This window comes from Pteropus alecto, unplaced genomic scaffold (assembly GCF_000325575.1).
Source record: "Pteropus alecto unplaced genomic scaffold, ASM32557v1 scaffold25, whole genome shotgun sequence".
Taxonomy (NCBI): domain Eukaryota; kingdom Metazoa; phylum Chordata; class Mammalia; order Chiroptera; family Pteropodidae; genus Pteropus; species Pteropus alecto.
In genome coordinates, this window is record NW_006441955.1 from 20,572,727 (window position 1) to 20,595,960 (window position 23,234).

Here is a 23,234-nt window from a genome sequence, read left to right on the forward strand (position 1 = left end):
AGACACACATAGACTAAAAGGAGAGGGATAGAAAAAGATATTGCTTTGATGGACCTAGAAGACATTTAAGTCAGACAGAGGAAGATAAACACTACATGATTTCACTTATATGCAGAATCAAAGGAATATAGTGGACAATTTGGTGACAGACAGAGGGGAGGGGGGCCTGGGGAGCTGAGAGAATGAGGTGAAGAGTTAAAGAAGTACAAATTAGTAACTGATGGATAGTCAGGGGGATAGGGAGCATGACATAGGAAATGCAGTTAGCCTTAATACATTGGCTAGGTGGAGGGTCAGGGGAGGGAGGGTGCAATTGAGGGGGATTGTTTTATGAACTATATAGATGTCTAACCAATGTACTGTATACTTGAAACTAACTGAAATAAATAAATTTTAAAAATAATAATATTAAAGCTTAGTTATATCCAAAGATCACTCAGAGTGGTAGAAAAAAAGACCAAAATTAGGGTTGTCTGACTCAAAACTCATGTTCTTTAGTAATTAGCATAAAATTCCACTACATATCTGTAAAATAATTTATATAGATAAGTATGTTTTTTAAAAAGATTCGATAAACAAGAGCAAGTAAGTTATATTTTAATAGTGTACATTAGAGAAATAAAGACTTGAATTGGGCACTAGAAAGGAATTTACAAGAATGGACAGAAAATGAAAATAAAGTGATAACATTGATGAAAATGAAAATTACCAGTATGAAATGAAAGAGAGCTAGGAAAAAAAGATTTCTGAGGTTGATAACCTTTATTGCTAAAGAAAATGATGTCTCTCACAAAAAAGAATAATGATGATGAGTTCAGCTGTGGGAATAGTGAGTTTTAGGTACTGAACTGATATGTACTTGTCAAGTAAAACTTAAATATGTATCTAGAGCTAAAATGGAATTTATAAACCATAATGATATGGAGTCATAGATAGAATACGATTATATAATTCTCTTAGAGGAAAATAAAGGCAAAGAAGAATATGAGTATATTTTGAGATGCCTCTGGGGATGGAGGTGTGGGAAACAAAGAAGAGATACAAAGAGCTGGGAGAAGCCAAGGTGAAAGAAACAAGTGGTGATGTACCTAAGACAAATTGTATTCTATTGGTAGTTTAATTAAATTCTTAGAAGAAACAAGGAATATTATTTCTTTGAACTCTCAAAGCATTTTGTGACTTCAATGATCAATAGATACTCATTTATTCATTCACTTAACAAGTATTTATTGGCTTTTTGCTCTTCTATGCATGGGGGACACAGGGTGAAGATTACAGCACCTGCAGTTCTGTGGAATTACAGAAAATAGACTAAGGTTACCTGGGGTGGAGAATATGAGGAAAGTTTAACAGAGTAGAAAATATTCTAGTGATGCTTTGGCAACTGGGAAGTGAAAAAAGACATTCTAGAGTCCAGAATGGCATAAACCAATACCTAGAGTCATAAAAGTGTGTATAATTTTCCACATGAGGCAACCCTTTGTTGATCTCACAGATTGGAAGGACGTTGTCAGCTTACAATCCCTTTTTTAAAAAAATTTTTTTACGCCTACAGCACCTGGTCTTCCTAGGTGGTCTCCCATCCAAGTATTAACCAGGCCCAACGCTGCTTAGCTTTCAAGGTCAGACAGAATCGGGCTTGTTCAGGGCAGCATGGCTGTAGATAAAACATGTTGGATTTTATAGAGGCCCTGGAACCATAGTTATAGGTACATACGTGGACAGGATCAGGATTGAACCTGAATTAGGTTGTGAGGGCAGATTGTGAATAACCATTTATACAATATTATGTGAGTATGTGTGTGTGTGTGTGTGTGTGTGTGTGTGTGTGTATATGCATATCATCATAAACATTTCCTAATAACCATTTATATAATATTATGTGTATATATATATATATAAATATCATCATAAACATTTCCTAATATATTGATACAATTTTTAAAACATTTGGTATGATTTCATAGTATTAAACATCACTGGAATATATCATAATATACCTAACCATTATTTGAAATTTAGATTGTTTCCAATTTTTAACCATTATACAATATTGAGGATTTTGATTTACACTGACAACTGCTCAACAGAAATTTTATAGTGATTTTCATTTTTTCAAGCTATATATCAGGTCCTTGTTGTTCCACTTTCATCAATTAGCAATATCTCTTAAAAACTGCCAAATTAATAGATGAAAATAGTATCTTGTTATTGAAGCTCAGTAGAAGAAACCAAGACAGTTCTGAATTTAGTCACTCACAAAGCCACATCTAACCTTGTACTGTTGAGTTATGTAAACTTCTGAAGATTCTTTTTCTTTAAACTGATTTGGATTTGATTTTTCTATTATTTACAACAGAGTTTTAACTAATAGACTAATGAAAAATGTACAACAATTTCCTCAACTTTTAAATAAATTTATCAGTTACTTATTTAGTTTGAAAAAACATAAATTCTCAAATCCTTCAACATGTCAGAGTCTCTATGACCTTGGATATTGAGGTTAATTTTCTACAGTATAAACATAGTATGATGATGTGTGCCAGAATTTGTCATTTTAATTTTTGGAATTAAGTGTGATCCTATTGTTCTTGGACAAATTTCGTTATGAATAGAAGTTAAAATTCATGAATACTTCATGGAACAAATGGAGGGATTGACCCTGTACATTTAGTAGTAAGTTGCCTGTGTCATGGTGTAGTTTGAGGATTATAGGTATTTCCTATATCATAAGGGCAAAGCAAAGACATACACATTTAATCACGTTAATAAATTTTTGTTTTTAATGCCCAACTTTCTTAGCTTCTAGGAAAATAATATAGGATTTAGGTAAACAAGTTTAATATGAACACAATCATTGTGATTTTATTTCTTATTCCATTTGGAATTATATTATTGGTGGAACTTGTCTTTACATTTATCATGTATTAAGGAACGTTACTTAGAAATTAGATATTTTGCTCTTTGATCATGAATGTTTCTTTTCAAAATAAGTGTTTGACACTCTTACTATAAACAGCTTCCTGTCTTGCCATCTGTTTTTTATCTGTTTTATAGTCTTAACATGGACAAAACATCTCATTTCTCTTCTCCCCAGCCCCATTATCTAGATAAACAATGCGCAATACAGAAACCTGAATTTGTCTGATACTACTTTTTATACCCACATTTAATGTTCACTGTAACATCACTTTTTCCACTTAAATATCAACTATAATCCTTTTTTCCTTTCCATTCTTAAAGCTTTGGCTTTTTTTTTTTTTTTGAGCTCATAACTTTGTATTTGGATTACTGAAACAGTTTGTATATATTGTTTTCCTGATTCTACTGTCTCCCTGAATCACTCAATCTGTCTTAAATCTGGCAAACCAGGGACAAAATGGTGATTTATCTAAAATATAAAAGTGATCATGCATTTGTTTTTCATTATCAATATGTTCATGTGGTGAGAATCTCATTTTTTTAAATAATTATATTGAGAACAAGTTTGAAATTCCTAATATGTTAGAATTTCCCTTGTCTCCTCACACTTTCCTCATGCCTACCCGTGAAGTTTATGTTTTACTATATCCTCTCATCCACCCTTTCTTCCTTCCAGCCATTTAACCATTATGTATTAAGTTTCTGCTTAGCTAATAGTACATTTGATACACCTAATTCACACATCAGTCCTATAATATAAAATTTATTATTTTGAGGTAAGAATTTCTTTAAAGATGGGGAAATTGAATAATAGGGATTCCTGAGAAGAAATGATCAGACTTTTTCAAGGTTTATCAGGTTGAGAAACCAACCCTTCACAGTGTAATCTTTAATCACAGCAAGCGGCTTTCATTTTAACAAAATATGCCCTTCTTTCTCTTCCCTCCATGACTTTCTTTTTATTTGAAACTCTTCTTCCTTCCAACCCACTTCAGTAATCATGCATGTAGTGCAATCAATCTGAGATAATTTTTTATCCAGTATGTACAACATTGTGTTTATTTGATATGAAAGAAACCGGTATAACTTAGTTCCTATTTGCAAGTGCTTAAGAAGCTATTCATGTACAATAATGATTCTCAACCCTTGAAGACACCCTGGGGAACTTCTGAAGGAGATATTCCAACAGTTTTAAGACATATTGCCCTTTCCAAAGACATTATTTTAATGTTATTATGTTAGATAGATTTATGGACTTGGGATCTAGGAAGATATAGGTCAGAATGATAGTTCTTTCATTACCAACTAGGAAGCTGTTAAAGTCTCCAAAGTGCAATTTTCTTATGAATGAAATGGGATGATAAAAGTATTTTCTTTTTAGTGTTAAGTTACTGTGAAGATTAAATGAGATGGAACATGAAAAAGATGATCAGAGCATAGTGCTTGTTATGTATTAATCCCTTAATAAGTGTTACATATTCAATCTAATGTTATTATTAACATTGTTTTCTTGTTGGATTTCCTAAATTTTTTTTTTCAAAATTCATTTGTTAAAACATATAACATGCCAGTTATAATGGATATAACAGTAATAACCTCTTCAGAACAATGTAAATATGCTAAGGAGAAAGATATAATATTGATATCATGTAAAAACTTGTTGGATATCCTTCAGTAATTATTTAGTCTTACTTCTCATCATCCTGCTTAAACATGAATAGCTTTCATGTTTACAAATGAGGCAAAATCTGAATATCTAAAAATATCTATTTAACAATATTACATTTTCTACATGATAAAGGAATTGGAAGAAAATTTGAAGGATTCAAAGAATAATCATTAGGCTGAACATGTATTTCTTGTAATATGCTTGGATATTATTTATTATTATTATTATTAGTAATTATTTTACTGCAAAAGTGTTAAATTACAGAGGCTAATATAACACCTTTTAAAAACCTAAAGCACTGAAGAGGCATAATCCCTCTAAGGAAAAAAATCTATTTTTTTAATAATGGTGTAATTTATTTGTAGATTTCTTGCTTTTACAAGATAAGTTATTAAGATTTTTTTAAATGATAGACTATTGTTTTAACTGATAATTGTATTTCAACATGAGAGAGATAAACACACTTTGAACCAGAAGTCCAGAGTCCTTGTCTCTCATTCGTTATTTGTATGGCATTTGGTAAGGCATTTTGTCTCTCTGTAACTCAGTTTCTCATCAGGGAAACTAGCGATTTTGAATACATAATGTCTAATATACATTAATAGCCATACTGTGGTGTTATAGAAGGATACTGGAATTGCATAGATCTAGAGACTCTATTATTTACAAGTTGGGTGATTTGGCATGTTGCTTAATCTGAATGAGCCTCATTTTTTTTTTTTTTATCGGAAGATTAGATCTAATTTATATTTACAGGTGTGTTATGAGGTATATGTATTAACCTAAGTACTTTGCTTGGCAGATAGTAGGTATTCAATAAATGTTAACTAATATTAATATTTCATAAAAGCTTTCAAATGATGCAGCCCCTAATTTTCCTCACTAATGTTTAATCAAAATTTATATTCTTTCAGTTAATTATTTGAGTGCTTTTCATTTATTCATTCAACAAATATTTTATTAGGATTGGACTATTTGCTATGCTCAATACAAGTCTCTCGGTATACCACGATTAACAAAATAATCATGGACCCTGCTTTCATGGAGTCATGTGGGGAATAGGTAATATGCAAGTTGACACATAGTTAAGAATTTAATTAGAAAGCACAATACACAACAGGAAAGAACAGAAAGAAATCTTTGTGAGAGTAAAGAATGGAGGAGATATTTTAGATTGAGTGGTCACAAAAGGCCTCTCTGAGTAAGTGCTCTTTAAGCTGTAACCTGAAATTGGAAAGAAAACAACCAAAGTAAAGAGTGATTGGATGGGTATTCCAAAGAGATGAAATGTCATGGGTCAGGGGGGATGGCGAGGGCAGGGAGAAAGAAGGACAGTGTGGAGAAAGAGCGTGGCATGATACAAAAAAAGAAAACCTCTTTGGCTAAGAAGTGTGAATGAAACATGAAGAGTAGCAATCATTAAAGCTGGAAAAATGAACAGGGGCCAGATTATACTTGGCATCACAGAACATAAGTATTTTCAAAATCAACCTAAGTGCAAAGGAATAGCATAGAGGATTTTCAATTAGGAGACTAATGTGATTCCAATTTACATTTTTAAAAGATCACTTCAGCTGCTGACTAGATATGCATAGAAAAGGGGGATAAGCAAGAGGAAAGAAGCCAATTAAGTAATGGTGTAGAGAATGAGGCCTACTGACATGAATTGGGTGGTAGTATTCGACCTGGAGTGGTAATACGAACAATGACAATGATAACAACAATTATGACAGCTAACCTTTACTGAGAATTTACCAAGTGCGATACGTTCCTAGATATTTTCTCCCTGAAATTTACTTTTTTAATACTTTATTTTCTTGAGCAGCATTAGATTTACAACAAAATTGAGAGGAAGGTACTAATAATATCCTTATGCACCCTGCCCCCACATATTCATAGCCTCCCCCATTATCAACATTGCTCACGGAAATGGTATATTTTTTTTACTAAGGATAAATCTACATTAACACATAATCACCCAAAGTCCATAGTTTACCTTAAAATTCAGTCTTAGTTTTGTACATTCTATGAATTTGAACAAATGTACAGTAACACATATCCAACATTAGGGTATGATATTAAGTATTCTCATTAAAAATCCTGTGCTCTGCCTATTTATCTCTCTGGCCTCCTATCCCTAGCAACTACTGATCTTTTCATTGTCACTATAATTTTACCTTTTCCAGAATGTCATATAATTGAAATCATACAGTATTTAGTTTTCAGATTGGCTTCTTTCATTTAGTAATACAATTTAAGTTTCCTCTATGTCTTTTCATGGCTTGATAGCTCATGGTTTTTTTGCTTGCTTGTTTGTTTGTTTGTTTGTTTGTTTGTTTTTAAATACTAATATTCCATTTTTGAGATGTACCACAATTATTTATCTATTCACCTATTGAAAGACATTTTGGTTCTTTCCAAGATTTGAAAGGTATGGGCAAAACTACTATAAACTTCTGTATAAAAGTTTTTGTGAGTTTTCAACTAATTTTGAGTAAATATCAAGAAGAACAACTGCTGGACTTTATCTTATGTTAAGAATATACTTAGTTGTGTAAGAAACTGCCAAGATGCCTTCCAAAGTAGCTGAATCATCGTGTATTGCTACCATCAATGAATGAGAATTCCTTTTACTCCATATCCTTGCTTGCATTTGGTATTATCAGTGTTCTGGATTTTGGCCTTTCAGTGGTATCTCGTTTTGTTCTAATGTGCATTTCCATGATGGCATGTTATGTGGAATATATTTTTATATGCTTATTTGACATCTGTATACCTTTTTTTGTCTGTTAAGTTTTTGGCTAATTTTTTAATCAGGTTGGTTTCCTTGTTGCCGAGTTTTAAGAGTGGTGTATATATTTTGGATGCCAGTTCTTTTCCAGATGTATCTTTTGCAAATATTTTCTTGCATTCTGTGGCTTGTCTTTTCATACTCTTGACAGTGTCTTTCAGATAGTAGAAGTTTTTAATTTTAATGAAGTCCAGTTTATCAATTATTTCTTTCATGGATTCTATCTTTGATATTTTATCTAATAGGTGGTTTTTTTATCCAAAGTCATTAGACTTTCTCCTATGAATTTTCTAGAGTTTAATAGTTTTGTGTTTTACATTTAGGTCTATGTTTTACTTTTAATTAATTTTTATGAGGAGTGTAAGTTCTGCACATACTAGACATTTTATGTATGAGTTATTATAACTAGCAAAATTATGAGATACAGCTTAGAGAGTTTATTATTTCCTGCAGATCACTCTGCTAGTGATAGGACAGACTATGCATCGGAAAGCCTAATAGCACAGTTCATGCTCTTAATTATAATACTACATCACCACATTGTAAAACAGTGATCTGATTAGAGAGTGGTTTTATTGTAGAATAATGTTCTATTAATGTTCTATTTGAAAGGTAGAGACAGTGAGGATTCAAAGAATCAAAGAGGACTGATGCTTTTAAATTGAAATTTCAATGGGTGTTCGTTATTACCAATGACTGGACAAAAAGAATTCATGAGTAGTATGTTTTTTAAAGTCATGGGCTAGATTAAGATTATCTATGGAAAGATGGTGGAGATATAAAGGAGAGCCATAAGGAAATCCAATGTTTTTGTGTCTGATATAGGAGAGGAAAAAAGAAAAGGATCTCAGAAGGAGAAGCCAGAGAATTGGGAGTATAAATCCAGGAGTATGTGATAGTAGCTCAAAGAGAGATTTGATAATAGAGTTGACTATCCCTGAGGTGTTTAGGAAAATGAAGACTTGATGCCTTAATTGAAAACAGTGGTGGTTGATAATCTTAAAGAAGCTTTTTAGTGAAGTAAAGGATTGAAGCCATGTTGGAGTGTATCTGAAGTGAAATGGGGTATGAAAATTTGAAGAGTGTATGTAGAGAACATTTTCACAACAGCAAATAAATAAACAAATAGTTGCTTACAGAATTCCTACAAATAGCATGACATAAACTGTGAAGTATTGAAAAGTAGAGGAACTAATGAGCTGTGGATAGTTTGAAGAGTAAGAAAATTTTAAATAGTATATATGGAGCACTCAAGAAGTGATTACTAGAGGAATGTGGAGGATTACTGGGCAATATGCAAATCCTTTGTGTTAGAAATCATAAATTTATATTAACCTCTATTTTTCTCTCATATTTCCTTTTTAATGTTCAGCTTCAAAAGGGTAGGTGTGGAGAAACTAAGTAGTGAGTTCATCTAGAAATGGTGTTTCTTCAAAGTTTTCCAAGAAGAGAAATTAAAATATTGTAAGAGATTGATTACTTTAATAAATCGTGAAATATTAACTGGAAAAAGAGAAAAATGTAATCTTAGGGAAGTTAATAAGGTAAAAACAAAATATATTTAGGTCAACCCAGAGTCCTCCAAAGAGTCTTTACTGGTTGCCTGCATCTTTAGCTCTGCTGTTATCTAATTGGAGGAGGGACTAGTTTCTGATACCCATCCTTTGATTTATATATATGCACTCTTTTCTCTCTGGCCTTTAGATAGGGTCAATTTCTGCAGTTTGCACTTTAATTGATGGTACTTCAGTTGGATTACTGGTTTTATGGGGGTTTTGATTGATTTACCTGCCCTCTTACCTTTTAATTAAATGGAATCTGAGGTATATATGGGATTTTGGGAGGGACTGTATAGAGATGGCAGCTACTCAAGCTCAATCTCCACTGCTAGCTTCCTCCAGTTCTGATTCTTAACCTATATTCTTGCCAACCTAGCTCTTGGTGTAGGTTTCTCTTTCCTGGAGAATTAGATGAAGCAACTGAAGAGCAGTCTCAAGATAGCACAGGATGTGGTAGGGGGTGAAAGGGTATCAAGCAAGAGGGAGCAGATTTCTCTCCTTTCCCAGGATTCGTATTTAATTTGATCCACCCCTTACCATGTCTTTTCTACTTCCTTGTAAATAGATATGATCTTTATTCTCGCTATACAGTCTGTTCTGTCCCCTACCTCCCATCGTACCTTAATTCTTCTTTGTTAGTATCTCTACTTTAGTCTCTCCATGCTTATCCCCATATCAATTCCCCATGCAACCAGTGGTTTGATCCATATACCACTATGGGCTATCATAGAAGCTAATTGTGACCACCTTGTATCATAATACCTGTTCCTGTGACCAGAGAACAATTGGCACTGAAGTTCCCGCACAACTGTCTCCTATCACCAGAGGACATTGGTCCTTTCTAAATCTCTAGCCTCTCTTGATATTTCTCATCAGGTATTTTAAGATGTCTTTGAGAAGCCATTAGGGCAAGAGAAAACTCTAAACTCCTTGTTCTTGCCTAGGACTTTGGGGAAATGGGGAGAAGTAAGTAGGAAAGGATTTGGATTAGAATCTTTCTGCCCTTTTGGCTTGCAGACTTCCTTTTGTCCCAGAGCAGCTGAGGAACCCATGAAGCTGAGATTCTGAGGGAACCAGCTTAGGTTCCTCCACTTAAGTATTTTCCAGGGGCAGCCTTAGTTCTGATGGCCCTGAAACACTCATACATTTCCCCTGTTCTTTTTTAAGCTCTCACTAGTTTCTAAAAGCACCCACTGCATCCTTACACATGGAAGAACTAGGATGACTCTCCTAAGTCTTTTAGAAATGAAATTCTTTATGTGTGCAGCTTTCTCTGTGGGGCAAGAATGGGGATGTTTCATTACCTTGGGGATGAGAAATTGTTTCTCCAAGTTTATTCTCTGCTCTCCCATCCCTTAAAACCAAGATTGGCCTTAGCTATCTGGTCCTATCTGCTGCATCCTTTCTACTTCGTATCAGCTCTTTTGCTTTTCTTTGAGCTCTGTTAAGCTTGGGGATCTTAGTTTTTATTTCTCAACTCTTAAATTTTTCTTCTGATCAGTTTTTTGGGGGGAGAGGAGGTCCCTTTTTTTTTTCTTTTTTAAAGAAGCATTTGCCTTTTTTCCCCTTTCTTTCTCTTTCAGCATAATGATAATGGTAACAGAATGAGACTGCTGATTTACTGATATATTTAAGTAAAAAAGAAAAAAAAAAACGTTAGAGTTAACAAATGGAATTGGAAATGGTTTTAAAATTTTAGAGACATAGCAGTTTCTAATACTGATAAGATCAAGGGTATAACCAAGGTCCTGAGATAGAGGGACGGAAAGGCCATTATAGGTAAGGAGGTTTGGTATCTATAGAATAGATTGTTGCATGATTTGTCCATATATATGTACATAGAAATGATGACATGAAATAAGGTGTAAAAATGCTTATCAGTGAAAGAGAGCAGTGAGTTTCACAGACAATAGCAAAGTATAGGAAAGAAAGAAACTCTTAGGTATAAACTTCAAAGTTTCAAGAAGTTTTTTAAATAAGAAGAGGGAATGATTTTCTGAAAGTAACAATGAAATGTACTAGATCAACCCGCCAACCCTAAATGATGAGGCTTACCTCAAAAAAAAAAAAAAAAAAAGAAAAGAAAAGACAACTACCTCTACTTGGGTATGCCTTAGGCAAAGCAACATTCTTCTTATGTAGCTGTTTTAAACTAATAATATATATTTTAATCATTTTTGTATTTAATATGCAATAGATTTTTCAAAAAGTGTAAACAGAACTCTCCTTTAAATTTCTCAATTCCACTCCACACTTCCCTAATGTTAAGAGATAATAAAAGTGAGTCAACGAGAATATTCACTAAAAGCAAAAACAAATCAATGTGACTTCTGTTTCTGGACAAGATAAAATAACTGGGTTAAGATTACTTACAATTCTACTTAAAAAGCCACAATTTCATATATGAAATAACATATGTCATAATATGAAATAGCAGTTGTTAAGACACTGGACATAAGGAAATGAATTATTGCAATCTTTGAGAGAGGAGAAGCATTGCATTTGCTCTACAATTGCCCAGCCTTAAGAGAGTTTTGGGCCACAAAGTGGGGGCAGGAAATGCTCACAGAACCCAGAGCACTCCCATATTTGAGAAGTCTGGGGAGACCAAGATAACTAGTGTTTGCACAACAGAGTGTGGAACAGAAGAGAACACACAGAGAACGAAACTCAGTGAGCTGCAGAGGGTCCTCCTTGGGTATTCAACAGAGTACTGATGACTGCATACATGCCAGAAAATGACACAAGGAAAGAATCATCCAAAGGATTTAGAACAATAGTGCTCAGTGTTCACATAAGATCTGGAATAATGGCTATTCCCACCAGTGACTGAATAAACTTGTAATTCATGAAGCATGGATAGATAACTCAGAAAATCTTTTCACAGTATATGAGAATAGTAATAAAGTCTTAACACTACTCTGCTCCTGTCTAACAAAGCTTAAAAGCAATATTTGAAAAGTATAAACCATTCTAAGTAACTTAACTACATCCCAGAACAAAACTCAAGAATATTCATAGAAATACAAAATTATCCAGGACAGAAAAAGGTAAAATTCACAATACCTCTTATCCAATCAGAAACCCCAGGCATGGAAAAAAGCAAAAAATAGAACTCAAATGAAGTTTAAAATCAATCATCTGAAATTGACCCAGAACTGACGTTGGTGTTAGAAATAGCAAAGTTGTTAAAAGAGTTAGTATACCTTTATTATATTTATTCAAAAATTAAGTATAAAGATTAAATGTGTAAAAAAGACAAAAAAAAACTATTTCTAGAGATGAAAACTGCAAAGTACGAGATAAAAAATACAATGGATGAGATTAATAGTATATTAGACATTGCAGAAAAAAAGATTAGTAAACTTGAAGACATAGCAATAGAAACAATATAAAAACAAATACAGAAAAAAATTTAAAAACTAAAAAAGTGGTAAATATACTTTTCTAAATTTGATAACTATCAACCTGCAAATACAATAAATCCCAAGCATGAACACGTGTGAACACACACACACACACACACACACACACAACTGCACTAAGACATGTCATAATGAAGTTATTCAAAACCAAGGATAAAGAAAAAATTCTTAAAAACATCCAGGGATGAAAGGACACAATACAAAGAAAAGGAAAAGGATCCGGGTCAACATACCAGCACATTTTTCGTTGGAAACAAGGTGATCAAGAGAGTGCTGGAGTAACAACTTTAAACTACTGGAGGATAAAAATTATCAACCTAGAATTTAAACTGAAGAAAAGGTCTTACGAAACTGAAGATGAAATAAAGCTTTTTTTTTTTATATATGGAGAACCTAAGAGAATTCATCACTGTCAGCACCAAGCTGATGGAGAAGGGAAGATTTTGGTGATGACACGACCAGTTGAAAGAACATACCAGGAGTCATGAGAATGAAATGGCAGGCAGCTACTTTATTGAAGGGAGCATACTTCTGTTATTATGGGGAACACACTTCTATGCTAGGGGACCACAGGAGCTCCACATACATCAGAGAATAATAGTGGCATTCTGCCACACATGAGTGATACAGTAAGCTGAATCATGCTTACATGAGCTAGGCGCAGGCGCCCTACTACATTAATATAACATTCTAAATCTGGGGACCTATTCCTAGCTGCGAGCCTGGATCACAGCCAGAACTGGAACCCACAATCACCAACAGACAGACCAATAGTACAAAAAATGTTAAATAAAGTTCTTTAAATAAAGAAAAATGATGCCAGATAAAAATGTGAATCTACACAAAAGAATAAAGAGTAACAGAAATGACAATTACATATGTAAACATACAAGTTTTTTCTTATTATATAACTCTTTTAATAAGACAATAACAGTTTAAGAAGATGACAACAATGTAGCATGAGGTTTAAAACATGTAGAAGACTGAGATAAGGAAATAAAAAGCATACTATTTTAAGTATTATTATACTTTATCTAAAGCACTTAAAGATAGACTGTGATAAATTAAGAATGTATGCTGTAAATCATGAAGGAACCACAAAACAAAAATAAAGTTAATAAAGAAAAATATGAAATAGAATTAAAAATACTCAATTAAAAAAGTTAATAAAGAACAGAAGGGGAAAATAGTAGTAGACTTAAACCTAGCCACATAAAAAAATCATATTAAATTTAAATATTCTAAATAGCCCGATTGAGGGGCAGTTATTGTCAAATTGCATACAAAAACAAGAACCAACTACATGCTACCTCCCGAAAGAAACTATAAATATGAATACACAAATAAATTAAAAATGTTAAGATGAAAAAATGCTGTGTTTATAATAAGTTAAAGGAAGCTGAGATGCCTATATAAATATTAGGCAAAATGGATTTCAGAGCAATACATATTGCCAAAGTTGTGATAGGTAGAATAATGCCTCTCCTCTCTTAAATATATTCATAAACTTATCTCATAGCATTAGGAAAATATTACCTTAAATGGGGAGATTATTTTGGATTATATAGGTGTGCTCAATCTAGTCACATAGGTTCTTAAAACAGAAACTTTACTGACTATAGTCAAAGGAGATATGACTATAGAAGAATGGCATATAAATGTGGTTTGCTTACAAATGGGATTAGTGCCCTTATATACAAAACCCAAAGAGTTCCTTTACCTTTTCTGCCGTGTAAAGACACAGTGCGAAGACCACCATCTATGAACCAGGAAACATGTCCTCACAGAATCTACCAGCACCTCGATTATGGACTTTCTAGCCCCCAGAACTGTGAGAAATAAATGTCTGTTGTTTATAAGTCACCCAGTCTATGATATTCTGTTACAGCAGCCAGAACTAACTAGACACAGAAACAGTGCTAAACTAATACAATGAATAAAAAGCTCATTTCATAATGCTAAAAAAAAATAACAATTCTACACATGAATGTACCTAATAACGGAGCTTCAAAATGGATGAAGCAAAAACTGCTAGAATTACAGAGAGAAATTGGCATATACAAAAATAGAGTTGTAAATTTCCATGTTCCTCTCTTAAAAATTTATAAAACAATTAGACCAAAAATCAGGAAGTATATAAAAATTTAAGTACCAGTTTCTACAAATGGGACCTAATTAACATTATAGAACATTTTTGCCAACATCAGAAAACTCATTCTTTTCAAGAACATGTAAAGTATTTTTCAAAGTAGAACATATTCAGGTCTATAAACCCTCTCAATAAATGTGAAAGGATCTGAATCATACAAAATATATTATCTGAACACAATAGATTTAAATGTCTTTCACATGTCCCTAATACTTGGAAATTAAACAATACATTGTTAAATAATACATGGATCAAAATTTTCAAAAAATCTAAAAAGACATTAAAATTATTTCGAACTGAATGAAAATGAAAATACAACATGGAATCTGTGACAGGCAGGTAGAGCAATACATAGGGGAAATTTTATAGCAATAAATATCAATATTAGAAAATAAGAAGTATCTCAAAGCAATGATGTTATATTTTTTTTCTTTAGAAACTAAGAGAATGAGAGTAAATGAAGCCCCAAATAAGCAATAAAAGTAAACAATAAAAGTCAGAGCAAAAATCCACAAATATGAAACAAATAAAAATTAGAAAAATAATGAAATCAAAATTTATTCTTTGAGGAACTCAATAAAATTGACAAGCTTTGACCCAAGTTAATCAGGACATAAAGAAAGAAAGAAGAGAGAGAAGAGAGAGAGAGAGAGGAGAGAGAGAGAAAACACAAATTCTCAGTGTCAAGAGTAAGAATGGTGACATTACTACAGATTCTATGGATAGGAAAAAGAAAAAAATGAATGTTGCTAACAATTTTATTTTGACAATTTAGGTAAAATTGATCAATTTCTTGACTGACAGAGACTATCAAAATCACTCAAGAAGAATGTGTAAACTAGCTCTCTCTTTTAAATAAGCCGAATTTGTAATTCAAGACCTTCCCACTAAGAAAACTCTATACTCAGAGGTATTCACTGGTGATTTCTGTCAGTCATTTGAAAAATAATACCAATTCTATTTATTTTAGAAATTAGAAGAGGAAGAAGCACTTTTAATTCATGGTATGAAGTAAACATTACCCTGAAATTAGGATTAGACAAAACCATTACAAGAATAGACAACTACAGTTCAATATCCTTCATAAATATAGATCAAAATATTCTAAAAGAATTGAATCCAATGACATGTGGATAAAACATGATGATCAAGTAGAGTTTCTCCCAGAAATGCAAGAATTTTAATACCTCAAAATAAGTTACTGTAATTTATAATAATAACAAATTCATTTTTGTGCCTGATGCCCATCATTCTGAACCAATCTCAAGCACATAGTGACCTGCTTAAATATTTAAGAAATTGACAAGATAAATACTGCAAATGAACTAAAATGAACAGTTTTATATAACCTTTATATTTTCCTTTATCATTCTTCAATGTTTGAGAGTTATTTTCAACTAAAAAGCAAGGCGAAGTAGCCAAACACATAACTGTGCAGACACAGAGCTGTGAATGAAAAATTACCTTACTGACACTTACTAGAAATAAAGACTATTATCTTTTGAAAAGTACTTAAGTCATGGCAGCACAATTTACAATAGCCAAGATATGGAAGCAATCTAAATGCCCATTAACAGATGTTTGGATAAAGAAGTTATGGTTCATATATACAATGAAATGTTACTCAGCCATCAAAAAAATGAAATTTTACCATTTGCAACAACATGGATGGACCTAGAGGTTATTATGCTATGTGAAATAAGTTAGCCAGAGAATGATAAATACCATATGATTTTGCTTATATGTGGAATCTATGGAACAAAGAACAAACTAATCAAAACCAGACTCTCATATATAGAGGACAATCTGGGTATGACGAAAGGGTAGAATGGAGTGAAGGGTTAAAGAAATACAAATTAGTAGTTGATAGATGGTCACAGAGATGGGGAGCACAGCATAGGCAATGCAGTTAGTATTAATTGTATTGGCTAGGTGGAGAGCCAGAGGAGAGAAAGAGCAATTAGGGGGATTATTTTATAAACTCTATAAATGTCTAAGCTATACTTAAAACCAATAAAATAAAATTTTTCAAAGAATCAAATACTAAAAAAAAAAAAAAAAAAGAGTAGCTGAGAGAGCAGAGGTTTGGGTAAATTTGGGATTTAGAAACTAGTAGCAAGAAAGAAAAAACTTTGCCATCATATGCCAGTGTTTCACTTTGGTCATATGATTCAAAGAGAATCCTCCAAATGTCTTAGGCTTCTGAAATTATCGGCACTATGATTATTAGTACCTTTTTGAAAATGACTTATTTATCATGAACTAAAGGTTCATTAAAGTGATATATTAATTGTTGAAGTTATTGAAAATAAGCTACCTGAGAACCAAAAAAAAAAAAAAAAAAGAAAGAAAGAAAAAGAAGAAGAAAAGAAATAAAAGTACTTGGTCAACACTTTCTCCCAATGCTCTGGCTCTGTATGAGAGACCTGAGGTTGAATAAGTTAAGTAGTTTAATGTCATTTACTTCATGATTATAATTTTTTCTTATTTATTTACAAATCATCTTCCAATCAACTCGCCTAACCTACCTGGGACATTATTCTTCTTGGTTTTATAAACTACTCTTACATTTATCTGACCAAATCCCAGCCATGATGAATCTAACTTTCTCACCTAATTATTATTATCATCCTCTGCCATTTCGACATCCATGTTGACATAGTAGATGATTCATCCTTGGCCCCTTGAATTCTTAAAATAATTAATATCAGTGACCTTTTCCTCTACTCCACCCTAGGCAAGCACTCTCATGTTCATATTATACCTTTTTATCATCAAAACTGATAACGCCTGTCACATCTACATTTTTTAGTATTCTACTCTACTTTCAATCTCAAAATTCTTTTATTCTCCTTCATTTATGCAAGTATTCTCACTCCAAATTTCTTTAATCTTATCAAGACCTACTATAGTCCTTTTAAGACTTTTCACTCATGTCCTCACCTCTTCCTAATCCATATAGAGTTTACAGTTTACCAAGCTAATCACTCCCCTGCAAATCTCTTAACTACCTCACCCCTTTCTTCTCTTACCATCCTCACTTGGAAATATCAAATCTGAATTAATTCTAAGTTGTAGTCTAATCTGCACCTCCATCTAAGTTACCAAATGAATAACAAAACCATGCTGACTGGTTTAAAATTTATAATATAAAATCATAAATGGACATTTGATGTTACACAGCATTGTGCTACCTTCTCTTATCAAATATATTCTTCCAACGATAGAGACTTTCTCACTCTTTTAAAAATACCAGCACCCATCTCTCTTTTGAGATAATGAAATCTCCTTTTTTAAATTTTTTCTCCTTTTAATTTTAGTTACATTATTATTTTCTCCACTTTTGCTTTTTCTCTCATTATATTATTAATCAGCTCAAAATACTCAGTGGCTTTCTATCACAATTAAAATAAAACACCAACTGCTTACCATGCCTTAGAAGACCTTCTTTGGTCTAACTCCCGACCTCTTCCTCTTAATGTCTTCAACATTTACTACACTCTAGTTACATATGTATTGCTTTGATTTTTAATGCTTACTTCTTTCTCTTGATCCAATCAGTTTTCAAAACAATGAATCGATTGAATTTATTGAATTCCCAGAATATTCCAAAAGTGTTCATTTCTTCCCAATATTATCTCAGATTCACACACTTGAAAATTTTGACTGTTTTCAGTTCATTCAATAATTATTTTATTGATGATCAAAGTGTCCCATATTTGGTCACTTTGTGCCTTCCCACACTCCTGATCCTTCTGACAAATTCATAATAATCTTTGGTAGTTTCATTGCTTTCTGGTTTGACACATTGTTCCAGATGTGTCTAGCCCCAGGCCTGGGATTATCCATTCATTCAGAGATGCCCATTTCCCTTTTAGCAAAAGAAAAAAAATTGGGAGACCACATCTTTGTGCTAGAAGTAGCTTGTGGCTGCTGGAGTGATAACTGTTCCTTTGTGTTCTCATAATGATGTTTTTCTGGCACAAAAACATACCAAGCACTTTCTATATCAGAGCCTTCGTATTTTCTCTGTCTGAATGCACCGCCCTAAGCAATTTGAAGAATAAATTCCTTATCATTCAGGGATTATCTCGAGTCATACATCCTCAGACAAGAGTGCCTCTTCTCTAATTTATTTTTATACCTTCATCACATTTTATTTTTTAAACACTTAAATATTGTACTGATTGTTTATCATTCCCTTTACTCCTTCGTTCCATAGATGAGTCCATGGGAAGGAAGTCTACTTTGTTCAGTGTTGTATATCCAGCACCTGTAATTACCTGAAGAAAATGATATTCTACAAATTTTATTAAATGAATGAATGAAGTAATAAGAGATCAATGGTTGCCAGTTTGGTTGTGAGGAAGAAAAAATGAAGAACGGGTGAAGCACAAGGTATTTTTAAGGCAGGGAAACCATTCTGTATCATACTGTAATGGCGATTAGATGACAGTATGCATTTAATAAAATACAGAATGTACAATTCACAGTGAATCCTAATCAAAACTACCGATTTTAGTTGGCAATGATGGATTCATACTGGCTACTCAATAGTAACAAATGTACTGTATTAATGTAAGATTTGTTAATAATAGAGGAAATCGATGAGAGAAATATATAGGAATTCCGTACTTTTGGCTAACTTTTCTGTAATACTAAAACTACTCTAAAATTAAAATCTTTCAATTAAAAAAAAAACACCGATGGCTTTCTTGTTTTCAAATCTTATCTTTTTTTAAATTGCCTTTAAAAATACGAATCTTGCCCCTCTCTTACTTAAAATCTTCATAATCCCCCAAATAAATACAATTAGGTTTAAAAAAAATCAAAATGTACTATGTGCCAGATGTAGGGAATACTATCATAAACAAACCAACCAATGTTTTTATTCTCCTATATTTTTAATTTTCAGAAAAACTGTAAATTCTAGTTTTGGTGTTATAGAGCACCTATTTTTCATTTTACTATTCACATACTTGTATTACTTTGATAATGCTTTTGGATTTGCAGACATTAATCTCTCTAAACCTTCGCTTTTGTCTATTGATTATTCTGAGATGAGCAAATATAGATGTACATTTTAATATTAATACTAAATATGTTCGATAAATGTCATTTAATGTTAAATATTTACAAGTATAAAATATAAATATAATTCATAAATACATAGATGGAAAATGTAAATATAATATAAACATAGTTTATAAAATATATTTTTAAATGTAAAATAATTATAATAAAATGATTTATAATATTAAAATATATAATGTTAACATAAATTGCATATTTCAAAAACTATGTATGTTATTACTACTATGCTATTAATTTATGCAATGTATTCTTTTATAATTAACTAATCTTTCGTGTGTCCAAATTTTGCTTCCCAAACATGTCTGTAAGCTTAAGTAGATGTAGGGAGTACACATCACACTGTTATATTTTGACTTGTACCCACCACAAATAGTCTACGATTTTTGAATTTTGAAATAATTATTACTCTCCTTTGAATCTTACTTAAATACTGATTTCTTCCCGTTTTGTCTTCAGGGGGCTTGCGAAAGACAGGAGACAGGCATTAAGAACATGTGTATGTTTAGAATTGAAGTTGTGTTTGTGCTATAAAGGAAAAGTGTGTATTGCTAAGGAATTGTGTGCCGGGCAGATTTTAACTGAGGAGTTTATCTAAGAAACCATTATTGTGACAAAGACAAATAATTATGAAGGAGGACTATTCATAAACTAGGCAAAACAAGAAGTCAAGAATTTCAAGGAAGAAAGAATTTAATTTGCAAACTCTGTGGAGTAATAAAACGAGGACGGAGAACTTGAAAGGAGCCATTGTGGTTGGGAGAGAATGATCAGAGAGACACAATTTGGTATGAGGTTAGAGACTTTGACAGGAGATAGACCGGGTAGATCTTCTGTCCATATTAAGAAACTTAATCTAATTTTCTTAAATTAAAAAAAAAAAAAAAATGTTTTCTAGAAGTAATTAAAAGCCTCTGAAAGAATTTCAGCAAAAGGATGTCATATTAAGATTTGTGCTTTCATAAAATCACTCTGGTCGCAATATGAAAGATGGTTTCAAGGAAGAAAGACTGAGAAATCTTTTAGAGACTATTATAGCAGTTCTAGTGACAGGTAAGGGAAACAATCTTTCTAGGATCACTCTCCTCTATATTGAAGTCTTTTGGAAAGTGACCCAGACAATTCACCTTTAATGGCATTCTTCTCGTCGTTAGAAAGTGATAGTAATAGTTTACCATAAGGACAATTGCTTCTCACCGTATGGCATATCTCTTTTAATATCCCAATTCATAACAGATACTGCAGTCACGTGACAAATACCTTGTTAGTGACAAAAATAAATTATGATCACATGACTTCTCATATCTCATCTTCTCTTACTGTGTATTGAATATGCATTAATTTGTTTCATAATGAGCTCTTTTACAGTTCTCCTGTGTACTGTTGCTTCTATCATAGCTGTATTTAAAAACAATATTTGGAAGGAATATCTACAGATTGCACATACAAAAGAGGCAAAAATTAAAATAGTAAGCAGGCACCGATAAACTCAAGGACAGTAACATATTTAAGACTGTTTGCAAAGCCAATCCAGGGAACTATAATCTATCAATATAATTCTAAGGGCAGAAAAATGAGAATAGATTAGTAGTATTGTTGCTAGTGGTGAGAACCTGTGTTGATTATATATAAAGTATATTTGAATTTTTTCATGATGTTCAAAACTTTGGTTTCAGAAAATTATACTAAAATGTGTTAGAATGTCAGGTGTCCCTCTAAGTGAAACAGTAAAACATGATTAGCCATTGCAGTATTTAACTATTTTCTGTGCCTTATCTACTATCTTACTTAATGATTGTTCTTTACTCATTTTTGCTGAGTTTTAACTTTCTGTGTACAGTCCTATTTAGGGAAGCTTTTCTTTGTGTGTAAATGATAAGTTATATTACTTCCTTTGGGGCAATGTGTTCTAAATCTCTTCTTCTCTCACCTGCCCAGGGCCTTCATTTATTCATTCATTTTGGTTTTGTCTCTACTTTTAAGATTTTCACATTCAAATCAGAGGTTTTGAACCTTGTTTGAAGGCATCATGTGATTGTCTCTAATCTATTAGACTGTACACACTATGAATTATTTTGTTAAACATAAAACAATTAGAAGGGAATTTGCCTTAATATTCTGAAACCAAATATATCTTAAGTATCCAAGTATACCTTTGTCTCTGTAATTTAAGTGTTAATGATAAAATAATATGCATTTATCTGGTAAATGGATTAAATTAAAGTCATTGATTTAATGAGATTGTCTCATTCTTAATTTTTTTTTTGTTTGTAAAGAGAAATTTTAAGAGATATTGCATTCCATTTTACATGTAAATAGATGTCAAGAAGCATAATTTTTCAAGCTTGTTTGGTTTTCTTATTTAAAAATCAAAATTAAATATATTTAAGAAATTTATCTCAATACACAATAGACCATTTTTCTCAAGAATCTATTGTTGTCAGGTGTGCATATGTTTTATAGCCACAAGAGCATAAATGTTTTCAAACTGCCCACATGACCTTGACCTTAGATTTTGTGTGGTCACTTTTAGAAAATAAAATTTCCTCCAAACCATTTTTGTAAAAAAAGAATATAAAGTTAGTAGTCATTCTGCCTAGTCTATTATAACAACAATAATAAAACCTCTAATCTTTGTTTAAGATCAAAACTTCTCTCGTCCTTTTTGGGTTGACTGCCTATAATAAAAAAAAAGAAAAAAAAAAGTGTGATTCTCTATCTGTGGCCCATCTGAATCAATTAGGGATTAGTTTCCTCTAGCTGTGGCAAAAATTTAAAGCTGACTCTTTTTCAGATGCTTTTATGGGTTACTTAAGAATTTCTCTCATTATGAGGTTCTCTGATCGCTACTTCCCTTGAAACATGCAGATGTGTCTCCTCTGGCTGGACATTCAAGATTTCTCCCTCATTTCTAGGCATTTGACAAAACTCTCCCAACTGCTTTCTGCCGAGGCCCACTTGCCCTGCCATTTGTCCCTCTTTGCAGGATCTAAACCAAATCTTGCCAAATTTCTCTTATGTATAGTATAAGAAATATGCCTCTTTGATCTACCATCAGTAGGAGTGCAGTTATTTTCAATTATACTCTGCTTTTCATTTAGCTTCCCATCAGGTAGCTTCAGCTACAGCCTTTTGCCCTTTAAAATTCTCACTTTTGCGTCTGACCCTCATCCAGTGTGTCACAACACTGTTGGGAATACAATCAAGCTTGCTGAGTTATCTCTTTTAAGTTCCTCTTACTAAGATTAAGGTCAGAAGATAGCATTCTACCCCAATTCCCCTTAGGAGACGGGACTTACAGCAAAGCTCTTGTGAAAGAAATACTTTAATTCCCCACTTACCTCTTGGCTTTTCTAACAGTAGTAAAAAAGATAAGTTCTTGCCCATCTCCTTGGCACGCTAATGTGGTCTTGAACTCACATTAAAATATGGGTTTTATTCTGAGATAGAGGCAAGCTAAATCTGAGACAGAGGATCTCTTTTACATATTTTTGGTTTGTGTGTGTGTGTCTAACATAATAGACTCTGTTTTACTCCACCCTGCACATTATGAGGTACCAAGCTGATGTGTAGTAAATGTTAAATCACACATGAGAACATCCAATACTGAAGTGATGAGGTTTCTAAT

The 23,234-nt window shown here is 32.5% G+C and overlaps 1 pseudogene; it reads right to left on the minus strand.

Moving 5' to 3' along the window:
* Positions 1 to 1,546: 1,546 nt before the first annotated feature.
* Positions 1,547 to 1,665, minus strand: LOC112485988 (annotated as a pseudogene).
* Between the last annotated feature and the right edge of the window lie 21,569 nt (positions 1,666 to 23,234).